Source organism: Danio rerio, chromosome 2 (assembly GCF_049306965.1).
Source record: "Danio rerio strain Tuebingen ecotype United States chromosome 2, GRCz12tu, whole genome shotgun sequence".
Lineage (NCBI taxonomy): Eukaryota > Metazoa > Chordata > Actinopteri > Cypriniformes > Danionidae > Danio > Danio rerio.
Genome location: NC_133177.1, coordinates 5120001 through 5132768, shown reverse-complemented (window position 1 = coordinate 5132768; position 12768 = coordinate 5120001). Strand labels below are relative to the sequence as shown.

The window sequence follows — 12768 nt, the reverse complement described above, 5'->3', positions numbered from 1 at the left end:
GCTGTTATTTTACTGTAAATTTCTGTAATTTAATGGCTGTTATTTTAGTATTATTATTTTTTTTAATAAATCGTAAAATTACGGATTTTTCTTTTTTTTTTTACAGTGTATTAAACATTATTCAATTATTATTTATCTTAGTCTGCATTTCTAAAATATTGAGGACATTTAACACTCAACTATCAAACAAATTATTCAATTATGATTTGTTATCTAAGTCTGGGGCGACACGGTGGCACAGTAGGTAATGCTGTCGCCACACAGCAAGAAGGTCTCTGGTTCGAGCCTCGGCTGGGTCAGTTGGCATTTCTGTGTGGAGTTTGCATGTTCTCCCCGCGTTCGTGTGGGTTTCCTCCGGGTGCTCCGGTTTCCCCTACAGTCCAAAGACATGCGGTACTGGTGAATTGGGTAAGCTAAAATTGTCCTTAGTGTGTGTGTGTTGAGGCATGTGTGTTTCCCAGTGATGGGTTGCAGCTAGAAGGGCATCCGCTGCATAAAACATTTGCTGGATAAGTTGGCGATTCATTCCGCTGTGGCGACCCCAGATTGATAAAGGGACTAAGCCTAAAAGAAAAGGAAGGAATATATTAGTCTGTTTCTAAAATATTGAGGACATTTAAGACTGAATTATTAAATCAATTATTATTTGTTATCTTGGTCTGTTTTTTCTAAAGTATTGAGTACATTTAACACTAAGCTATTAAACCAATTATTCAAATATTATTTGTTATCTTAGTCTGCGTTTCTAAAATATTGAGGACATTTAGGACTAAGCTATTAAACAAATTATTCAATTATTATTTGTTATCATAGGCTGCGTTTCTGAAATAATGAGGAAATTTAAGACTAAATTATTTAAGTATTGTATTATTTGTTATCTTAAGTCTGTATATCTCAAATATTGACTATAGGACATTTAATGATTAAATAAATAAATTCATTATTATTTGCTAGCTCGGGCGAGGCAGTGGTGCAGTAGGTAGTGCTGTCGCCTCACAGCAAGAAGGTCGCTGGTTCAAATCCCGGCTCAGTTGCCGTTTCTGTGTGGAGTTTGCATGTTCTCCCTGCCTAAATTGTCCGTAGTGTAAGAGTGTGTGAATGTGTGTGTGGAGGTTTCCCAAAGATGGGTTGCGGCTGGAAGGGCATCCGCTGCGTAAAAAAACTTGCTGGATAAGTTGGCGGTTCATTCCGCTGTGGCGACCCCGGATTAATAAAGGGACTAAGCCGACAAGAAAATGAATGAATAAATATTTGCTATCTCAGTCTGTGTCTCACAAAACTGACCAGCACATTCAAGACTAAATTATTAAACAAACTGTTAAATTATTAGTCTGTGTGCATCACCGCCATTCTCCAAAATGCAAAGTAGAATAAATAAACATTTGATTTTTATTGTTAAAATACACATTGACTATCCGTCAGCAAAAGTAGAAGCTGTGTTCATATAAGCTTGTCCCTAAAATGTAAAATCCAAGGCTTTCACACTGTTAGACATCCAATGTTATGCATTTCAGTTTGCTACAGTAAATACACACAACTGATACTTCATTATATTCTAGAAGAGTATTTGTATGTAGTATAGTCCTGTTTGCAGTTCTATAAATGACCACATGGTAGAACTAGAGTACTTTGAAGTGTTCTCATTTAAAGGGACAGTTCACCCCAAAATGAAAATGCTGTCGTCATTTACTTACCCTTCACTTATTCCAAGCTTAAAAGTTTCTTGTATTTTAAAGAGTGTTGGAATCTGGAAATCATTGACTTCCATAGTATCCCCAACCTCCCCCTACAACAGGGGTGTCAAACTCAGTTCCTGGAGGGCCGCAGTTCCAACCCTGCTTCAACACACTTACTAATAGGTTTCAAACTAGCCTGAAGGACTCAAATAGATTGATCAGGTGAGTTAAAAAAAGGTTGGAAATAAACTGTGAACAGCTTTTGACACCTGTGTGCCCTACAATGATTGTCAATGACTGCCTATTTTTTCAACATTCTTTAAAATATCTTCTTTTGAGTTTAACTGAAAAAACAGAACCTAAGAAATTTTAAACCACCTGAGAGAGAGCAAATTGTGATTAAAATGACATTTCTGGGTGAGCTATCCCTTTGATAGACTATTTTCTTATTACAGCCACACTGTAAAACCCAATGAGTTAAGGTAACTCAAACCATTTGAGAAAACCGTTTGCAACAAACCATTTAAGTTCAAAAACTAATCCTAATGAGTACTGTAAACTTAATCCATTTAAGTAAATGAAGCAATTTGAGCACAGTAAAACACGATAAATGAACAGGACTCAAACCAACTGAGTACTGTAAACCTCAATAAGTTAAGGCAACTCAAACCATTTGAAGAAACCAATTGCTACCAAGCATTTGAGTTAAAAACTAATCTATAAGTACTGTGAACTCTATTTACTGTAAGTTGAAGTAATGAGGTATTTAATTAACTTATTACATTCAACACTGAGTTCAAAACTCTTCAAATGAGTAGAATTAACTTTCAGTAAATTTTAAGTTAACTACACTTGTTTCATTTGATGAAGTTGACTGTTGGGTTTTACAGTGCATGTTTTATTAAGTCAATGTTCTTTAAGTTTAATCCAAACCTTATAACGAAGGTCAAAAATACATTTTGCTCTGTTTTAACCCTTCAACAGCCTGTTCTACCAAATGGTAAGACTGTTAATAATGGCTATTAAAGTAATTTAAAGAATGACTAAAGAATGATTTTAATAATGATTTACACACAGAGCATTGTTGGTTTACAAAAAAAAAAATCTAACATCCTGTTGCACTACTACACTTGATTTTGGTTTTATTGAAGAAAAAAAAAACTTAAGAAAACATGTTAAATGAGGATCTGAAATATTTTATGGCATACTTCACAAATATTGATGATTTAGTGTTCAAAAATGTTTTATTTTGATTATGTTTTTAAATAAATTGGTCTTACACTTCATATTTTCATAGCATAATTCCCGTACTTTTAACATAAACAGACCTATCAATCTCTACCAAATGGTTGATATTTTAAAATGATGGGATGTTTTAACTAGTAACATTAAGAGTTAAGAAATGCAATCCAAGATTTGTTTTGTTGGTGCGGCAGTTAAAGGGTTTACACAGCCTCACAATAATTACTATGGAGTTTATGAAGAAGGTTATTATAAAAAAACAAACTCTGTAAATAAATGTATTATTAACTTACATTAATCAAATTAAGAAATCAAGATTTTTCATTGCATGTTTACCTGTAATTAATTTAAGACTAAATTCAGTTATTTATTGTAATCTTAGTCAGTGTGTCTCCAATATTGACTAAAACATTTTTCCTGTATTTTCCGGACTAAAACATTTGTTTAAATTAAAAACAAAAAACATTTGAAGTCTGATTAACATATTAAAATTAGTTAAAATAACAAAACCACCCTCATTTCCTCTCTCGTTTTCATGTCACAGACTAAAAACTAAAAGGAAATGAAACAATAATTGATTACTTTAAATAAAAAACACTATGGCCAAGTTTCACAAACAGAGCTTAGATCAAGCCAGGACTAGGCTCTAGTTAAATTAGGCTATTTAAGCCAAATTTATAAAAATGGCCTTAAAAAAATATATTACTGGTGTGCACCTGGAGAAAAAATGACACTGATGTATTTTAAGACATCTCACTGCAAGTTATTTTGAGTTGAGACAGCTCAAACATGCAATTTAATCCTGACTAGCCTTAAACCTTGTTTGTGAAACCGGGGGAACATATCTTACGCCCCATTCACAAAGGGCTTCAGCGTCAACGCGTGACAGAGGGTGTGTCTGAAGTTGGGGCTGACGCGATTGTCATAGCAGAGTTAGCCAATGAAATTAGTCAGCAATCGGCCACAGTCCGAGCTGGTGTATTTGCATACAGTGATCTGATAGGCTGACGCTTCTGTCCCCGGCGCTGATGGATCCACAATGCAGTTCGGCAACGCCTGACGTCACCCATTCAAAGTGAATAGGAAACATTGACGCTGATGCCCCGTGTGAATGGGGCATTAGTCTTATTAGTTTAATCAATTATTAGTATTTTTGAAATTTATTTGGTTTTATTTTTTGCAGGTTTGGTTCTCCAAAGTCTCAGGCCTTAATGAGTTAATTTCTTTCTGCTGAACACAAATGTGGATAATATGAAGAAAGCCTTCAAAGCCGGGAACCGGTCACCATTGACATACATAATAGGAAAAACAAATACTATAGAAGTCAATGGTTACAGGTTTACACCTTTCTTCAAAACATCCTCTCTTGTGTTCAACAGAAGAAAGTCAAACAGGTTTGGAAAAAGCGAAGAACGAATAAATGATGATAGAATTACTATTTTGTTGGGTGAACTATCCCTTTAAACTGAGCTCTGCGGAGCGCTGTCATAATAAAAGTGTCCTGTCTCTTTAAGAGTGGGTTGTCAATAGAAGCATGTATATCCAGAGCACGAGTGAGATTGAGTAATGACGCTCGAGCCAGCGCTTCAATTTACAGACAAAATCACGAGAGAAATGGCTGAGAAAGCGACAGCGGTTGTTCAGCAGAGTATATTTCACACTTAAATACATTTATACACCGGACTAATTCGTTGAACTTTGTCGTAAACACACAGGAGGAACTTGGAGAGAAGTTTTGTTCAGGCACCAGACACCTGGCGTTGTCGAGTGAACACCGAGTCTGACAGGTAGGACTGAAAAGAGTAGGTGTGTGTGTATCACAGCATGTCGTATAATCTTACCTTGTCACCGCCTTATAGTATAAGTTTCTCAAGAGCATGGGTGTTAAATACAATATAATAAATATATACTGTGGTCTGTCGTTTCCTCAAATCTCAGTCCTCGCGCTGATTTCAAAGTTTCACCTGTGTGAGGAAAGTGAGTGGCGGGAATTTGGCTCCTGAAGGTTTGAAGATTGTCCCTCATACTTAGGTTAGGTTAGTAGTTACGTTAGGTCTTTATTTGTGTTTATGTGATTCACTTTTTAATAATACGTTTCTTTTCTCCACACCCTTTTACTGTCACTTCGAGAGTAGCTTATTTGCAGCCTAGAAAAAGATGTTTACAATGTTGAGGACTTAAGAAATTACTTTTACTATTATTTCTAACCACATAATAATATATTATAATTTGATATAATATAATTAACCAACAGTAACCATAGTTTAACCATAATACACTTCTTTTTTTCCAAACCTTTTGACTGTCTCTTCTAGAGGAGTAGCTTATTTGTAGCCTTGTAAATATATATATATATATATATATATATATATATATATATATATATATATATATATATATATATATATATATATATACAAAATTGAGGACTCAAGAAATTCTTTTTACTACTACTTCTGATCATATATAATAATATAATATAATATAATGTAGTATAGTATATTATAGGAAGCCCATCAACTGTGGTTCATTCCACTGTGGCGACCTCAGATTATTAAAGGGACTAAGCTGAATAGAAAATGAATTGTATAATAAATATAATATAATATAATTCATTCATTCATTCATTCATTCATTCATTCATTCATTCATTCATTCATTCATTCATTTTCTTTTCGGCTTAGTCCCTTTATTAATCAGGGGTAGCCACAGCGGAATGAACTGCCAACTTATTCAGCATATATTATTTAATCAGTATATGTTCTTCCAGCTGCAACCCAGCACTGGGAAACACCCATACACTCTCATTCACAGACATACACTAACGCCAATTTAGCTTATTCAATTCACCTATATCGCATGTGTTTGGACTATGGGGGAAACCGGAGCAAACCGACGCCAACACGGGGAGAACATGCAAACTCCACACAAAAATTCCTACTAACCCAGCTGGGGCTCAAACCAGTGACCTCCTTGCTGTGAGGCGACGGCCTTACCCACTGCGGCACCGTGTCGCCCAATATAATATAACATAATAGGATGTAACATAATATAATAATTAACCAAAGATCAACAATGGTTTTGCAACAGTAACTATTATTGAACTGTGATATTTGTAGTAAAGCTGTGGTAATCACCAGTGAAAGTCACCAGTGAACCAAAAACACTACTGAAAAAGCAAAAATCATGATTGACTATAATCATAATATAATATAAAATAATTTTTCATTATAATTTAATAGAAAATATCAACCCAACTTCAGGTTTGTATATATTTGACTGAAAGTTGGGTTACAATGACCCAGCAGGTTTTTTAGAGTAAAATAAATACTAAGATCGTAATTGTCTATTAACGTAATATAAATATTGGGTTAAAAAAGTTTTTCATTTACATTTATTAGAAAAAAAAATCAACCAAATTTTGGGTTTGTATATATTTGACTGAAAGTTGGGTTACAATAACCCAGCATGCTTTTTAGAGTGTATGTAAAGACTGAAATCGTAATTGTCTATAATAATAATATAAACATTGGGTTAAATATATATATATATATATATATTTTTATTCAAATATATTTAAATTTAATAGAAAAAATTAACGCAACTTTGGGTTTGGATTTATTTGAGCCAATGCGGAGTTATGAGTGTATGTAAATACTAAAATCATAATTGACTATAATGATCATTTAAATATTGTATTGAAAAGTTTGATTTAAATGTACCGTAATAGAAAAAAATCAACCCAACTTTGGGTCTGTATATATTAGACACAACATTGGGTTACGACAACCCAGCTTGTTTTTAGAGTGTATAAAAAGATTAAAATCATAATTTACTATTAGCATAATTTAAATATTGTATAAAACTACTATTATTTTATTTAATAGAAAAAAATTAACCCAACTTTTGGTTTGTGTATATTTGACCCTACGCTGGGTTAAGACATCTTAGCATAATTTTTTACAGTGTATGAAAAGATTAAAATCATAATTGACTATAATCATGTTTTAAATACTGAGTTAAAAGTATCATTTGTTAAGTTTTGATAGTTTTTTTTTTAAGTTTTCGTTTTTAAAAAACATGTTTAAGTGTATACATGGTCTTGCTCCTAAAGTAGTTTGTGAGTTAATAAATAAATTCAGTAGTGTTAGGGCAAAGACTAGAGGGGCAGTAAGTGGGAATTGTAGAATCCGCAGATGCAGAACCGCTGTGGGTCAGTCATCCTCTTCAGTAAATGTTCACATCTATGGAATGCCATGCCTGTTCATTTAAAGTTACAATCAGAACTGAAAGAATGGTTGAAATCTTTACAGCAATGTGAGCATTAAGCATTATTCTTTCTAAATGTCTCATTTACATTTCTCTTTATCCATATTGACTTGCATCTTATGTTTATGGCTCTGTAAATATTGCACATGTTTGCTGTATTGTTTTATTCTTGACTGTTTTTATTTATTTATTTATTTATTTTTATTTATTTTTTTAATGTAAAGCCTAACCAGGGACGAGGGCTGCAAATTAGCTTTATACTATATGCCCTATGTACACAACATCGGTTATCTTTGTACAACAATGTCAAGTGTATTGTCCCTGTAAAATAAACAAGCAAATAAAAAAATAAAATTTACATTTAATAAAAAATTATCAACACAACTTTGAGTTTGTATATATTTGACCCAACATTGGATTACGACAACCCAGCATGCATTTTTAAAGTGTGTTGTAAAGATTAAAATAATAATTGACTATAATCATAATATAAATATTGGGTTATATATATATATATATAATTTAAATATATTTAAATGTAATAGATAAATTAACCCAACTTTGCGTTTGTATATATTTGACCCAATGCGGAGTTATAAGTGTATGTAAAGACTAAAATTATAATTGATTAATCATAATATCAATATTGTATTGAAAAGTGTGATTTAAATGTACCGTAATAGAAAAAAATTAACCCAACTTTGTGTTTGTGTATATTTGACCCTACGCTGGGTTAAGACAACTCAGCATGTTTTTTTAGAGTGTATAAAAAGATTAAAATCCTTGTTGACTATAATCATGTTTTAAATACTGAGTTAAAAGTGTCATTTGCCTTTAATAGAAAATGATCAACACAACTTTGAGTTTGTAAATATTTGACCCAAATATAAAAAAAAAAATTAAATAACCCAAAAGTGTCATTTAACTCGGAGACAAAATCAACCCAACGTCCGGTTTGTGTTGTATATATGTGACACAGTGTTGGGTTACGACAACCCAGCATCTTTTTTGAGTGTACATAAAGACTAAAATCATAATTGGACTTTATTATGCGTCTTAATTAATTGATGGCATTAGAAGCAGCTTTATGGCATTGTTATTTGCTTTCCTGTCTCTGTCTTTGAACAAAGAAAGCCTCGCTTGTGATCAGGGCTGAATTACAGTCATGCAGGACAATAGGTTGATTCAGATGCCGAATGCACGGCTGCTTTAGAGCTCAGGGTCACACGTATGACTGCAGCTGTTGCTCCTAACCTACAGTGCAGCAGTGTGTACTGTAAGTGTGAGCGCGTTGCGTAATGACTAGCATAAAAAAAGTGTCATTATTTGTATTATGGCAGCGCGGCATGACTCATTCTGGCCTGCAGGTAGGGGTGTGTGTGTGTGTCTATGTGAAGTAGATGATGGTTCCTGCAGACCTTGAATGGTTTGAGTTAGGTTGTCACTTGTGTGTTTGTACTGTAGGGTCTGGTTTGAGTGCTGCTTTTCTTAGAGCTCAGTGTGTAGTAGATAAAGGCTGGTGTTTAATAAGTGCTGCCCCTAGGCCCTTAATCTCAGTCTGGTGTAGGTGTGATAGTTATCCCTGCATGTAAAGGCAAGCCAGGCCACAAAACTCGCTGCCACTTTTTTCTTTTTTGGCTGGAGAAAAGAGCTCCAAGGAGGATTTGTTCTATGCCTACAGATCAGTGGCCTTATTTTTCTTCTAGTCTTTTCTAGAGCTACACTATGTTGCACCCTTGGTGTCGTTGTTATTGTAATATTTTTTAGACTGTGGTTTAAGTTTGACTCTTTTTAGCAATCAGTTTAGATGTTGAAAGCTCTTCTTACTGCCTGCCTAAGATTTGTATGTACAATCCAGTGTTTCCACTAAAGGCTTTTTTCCAGCTGTGGCGACAGGCCTTTTTTACACAGATCCAGGGGTGCCGCTAGGGGGGGTTTGGGGAGGAGTAAGGATAATTCTAAGGGCACATACAATTAGGGGGCCCCACGACCCCCCCTTTTCTTCCCTTCCGTCTGCAACCAACTACGTCCACCACCCCATCCCGCTCTTAGATTTTGGCCGCGACCCCCACCCTACCGCTCTTCACTTTCGTCCGCAACTGCCCACAACCCCTGCTCTTCTCTTTTGGCCACGACCCCCTAACCTCCACTCCTTACCCCCCTTTCACTTTTGGCCGCGATTCCCCCCCAACCCCCCCTCCACGCTCTTCACTTTAGTCCACGCCCCCAACCCCCCATACACTTTTGGGCACTAACCCCCCCCGCTCTTCTCTTCCATCCGCAACCAACTATGTTCACTCCCCACCCTGCTTGCTTTCAGCCACGTCACCCCCCCTCCCCACTCTTAACTTTTATCTGTTACCTTCCACAACACCCCCCCCCCCCTCCTCACTTTCGGCTGCGACCACCACCCCTCCACTCTTCACTTTCGGTAGCGACCAAGCCCCATTGTCAGTCAGTCAGTCAGTCAGCACGTAACCTTAAAGGGTTAAACAAATGACGCACAGCACTACTACGGTTACAGAAAAGTTTGCGCTGTTATAATTCACTTACCTTTTAATACGTTTTGATGCGATTATAACCCGCTATTAAAAAAACACAACTGAATGTTTTCTATGAAAAGCTGTAATGTAACCGTGGCGGGATACATTTTGGCGTGGCGCCCCGCCATGGAAGAATGAATGTAGCGTAAACCATGCAATCAGAATCTTGTTGAAATAATAGAGTTGTTCCGATACGATACTCGTGTCGAAATACTCGCCACTGCAAAAATTCTGGCATCGGTATATGAGCAATTCCATGCAAATGTCAACCTTGCCATAAATGCCAAGGGTTTTCACCAAGATACGGAAACCGTTTCTGGATTTTTTTGTGTAAGCAAGTATTTTACAGCACTTTAGAAATACTCAGGAATGTATCTGTCAGTGTTTTCAAACTATTTTATTTAATTTGCTAAAGTCACACAAGTGGCAATTTCACATCTGTCCCATCCATAACGGAGAGATGTCACATCCATAACGACTCTTTTTCCTTAATATAATGTGAAAATATTAGTGCTGTCAAAGTGCTGTTCAATTAATTGCACAGCTCTAAAACATGTCTATAGTTGCACAGGAAACTGATGTTAGAGTAATAAACAATAGTTTTAAATTAACAAGAGTTTTTCAAGTGAGAATATAGTTATTTTAAAGTCAAATTGGCAGTCTATGTATAAGGATAGCGTGTCTTTAAAAATGTTGGAAGCTCCAGGTGGTCAGTGGCAGCTCTGCGAATGGCTCAGAGTTCCACATGGTGGTTATTAATTAGCAAACAATATAAATATTACAAACGTAAACATTAGGTGAGCAGGTTACATTGTAACCTGTGTCCCATTGGGACGCTACGTGAGGAGATTTGCAGCGATAGGCAAAACACAACAGACATTTAAATACAGCCATTCAGAAGCACAGAATATTGCACTTCAACGAAAGGTAAGGTCTATAATCTAATTAATACATATTGAACCTCTTTACCATTATTAAATGCACTTGCTGAATCACTGATATGTGTTGGCTTGCACTTAGTCAGGTCTAAAGGTTAATTTCAAACGGTTTATTTTATTTTCAAGATCTGAGGTGAGCTATCTGCTGCTGCTTTCAGTAGTATGGCAATAAATGTCATGTAAAATGGCATTCAAACTCGCATTATTAGCATTTAACACTGAATAAAGCACATGAGGTGTACGTGGGGTGATCATATCCTGTTGTTCACCTTAAAAAGAAGCTGCTTCTAATATATACATTTGTGTTGGTTAGGACAAAAACTCCTTTTAGTATTTTATTATCTTCCATCACGTTTCATTTGGATGATACTCAAAGGCTTAACAAGCAAAAGCATTAATCAGCTTCAACCGAGGAGTGACTTCATCATAATTTGAAGAAGCATAGAGACAGGCCCATTAAAGAGGACTGAAATTCTGAGAAATTACAACAACACCATCCCTGTACTGTCAGTAGATCTGCTGACTCAGGTGACAGCTTTCCTTTTCGACAGCCTTGGATTATCTCTGCTGGCTCTGTGCCTGAAGTTAACAGCAGCATCCCTTCACCACTTAGAAATGTGGCCACTTGCCATTCTTCTCAATGGGAGGCAGAACTGGTAACACTTTCTGATGAGAGATCACAGAATAAAGAGCGCGCATGAGTTGCTTTGTCTGCTCAAAATCCTATTCAGCCCTTCAGCCATTTTTTGCATGCACTTACACAGAAGCATTTAGACCAGTCGATTTAACAGCGCTTGCTGCTCATGGATTTGTGCACAGAATCAAATTCAAATCAATGCTAAATTGGATTTTGTTATGTCGGTTGAATGAGTGTGGCTTCATTAGAAAGTTTAAAAATGAATAGCTATTTATTCATTTATTTATTCATTCATTCATTTATTTGTTTATTCATTTAAATATTTTGTCATTCTTTTACTTATTTATTTAATTATTCATTTATTTATTCATATACTTATTTATTCATTTATTTATTCATTTACATATTTATTCATTTATTTATTCATTTACATATTTATTCATTTAATTATTTATTCATGTATTTATTTATTTATTTATTTATTCATTTACGTATTTATTCATTTATTTATTTATTTATTCATTCATTTATTTATTCATTTAATTATTTATTTATTTATTTGTTTAATTATTTATTATTTATTTATTCATATATTTATTCATTTACGTATTTATTCATTCATTTATTCATTTATTTATTTATTTATTCATGTACTTATTTATTTATTCATGTACTTATTTATTTATTTTTATTATTTATTCAATTATTATTTATTTATTTATTTATTCATGTATTTATTCATTTACATATTTATTTATTCATTTAATTATTAATTAATTTATTTGTTTAATTACTTTTCATTTACTTGTTTATTTATTCATTTACTTTATTCATTTATTTATTTATTTATTCATTTATTTATTTATTTATTTATTTATTTATTTATTCATTTATTTATTTATTTTTATTAAATTATTAAATTATTTATTTATTTACTTGTTTATTTATTTAGCTATTCAAAAATTTATTTTACGTTATTTCTATTTTGCATTCTTTGAATGTTACCAAGCCCTTCATGTCAAATAATAACATATTGACTAAAGAATATGACATAAAATATTCCCTCACTATTAACTTTTGATATATCTAAAAGGATTTGTGGTTAAAAATATCACCTGTTTTTTTTGTATTAAGATGCACCTCTTTTGTATATTCCTTCTTTTAAATGTTACCAAAACTCTCATGATAAATGATATCATATGGACTGAACAAATATGGTACACTGTTTTCTCACTGTTAACTCAGAAAGTCTGGAATGATATATATTTTATTTTTATGTTTTTTCTTTCAATGCCGTGGTTGCGGTAGGGGAGGGATAATGTTCTGCTTTAAATTGTAAATGCAAAAACTCAATAAACAAATATTCAACAAAAGTTGAAAGCGCTGTGGCCTCACAGCAAGAAGGTTGCTGGTTCGAGCCCCGGCTGGGTCAGTTGTAGGCATGGGCTGGTTTAAGATTCTGA

At 34.1% G+C, this 12768-nt stretch overlaps 1 protein-coding gene and 1 long non-coding RNA gene across 6 annotated transcripts in view; one reads left to right on the top strand and one right to left on the bottom strand.

Annotated features, from left to right (window-relative positions):
* Positions 1-4456: 4456 nt before the first annotated feature.
* The window catches only part of tnk2b (tyrosine kinase, non-receptor, 2b), a 110675-nt gene continuing 102363 nt past the window's right edge, over positions 4457-12768 (top strand). For all 5 annotated transcript variants that reach the window (XM_068224304.2, XM_073918197.1, XM_021480555.3 and 2 more), the window contains exon 1: positions 4457-4705. The gene's annotated coding sequence lies outside the window, so the exon portion shown is untranslated. The remainder of the gene's footprint in view (positions 4706-12768) is intronic.
* LOC137487665 (uncharacterized) overlaps positions 10110-12768 on the bottom strand; it is a 46124-nt gene continuing 43465 nt past the window's right edge. Inside the window, exon 3 of the long non-coding RNA XR_011006324.2 lies at positions 10110-11334. This is a non-coding gene — a long non-coding RNA (uncharacterized lncRNA). The remainder of the gene's footprint in view (positions 11335-12768) is intronic.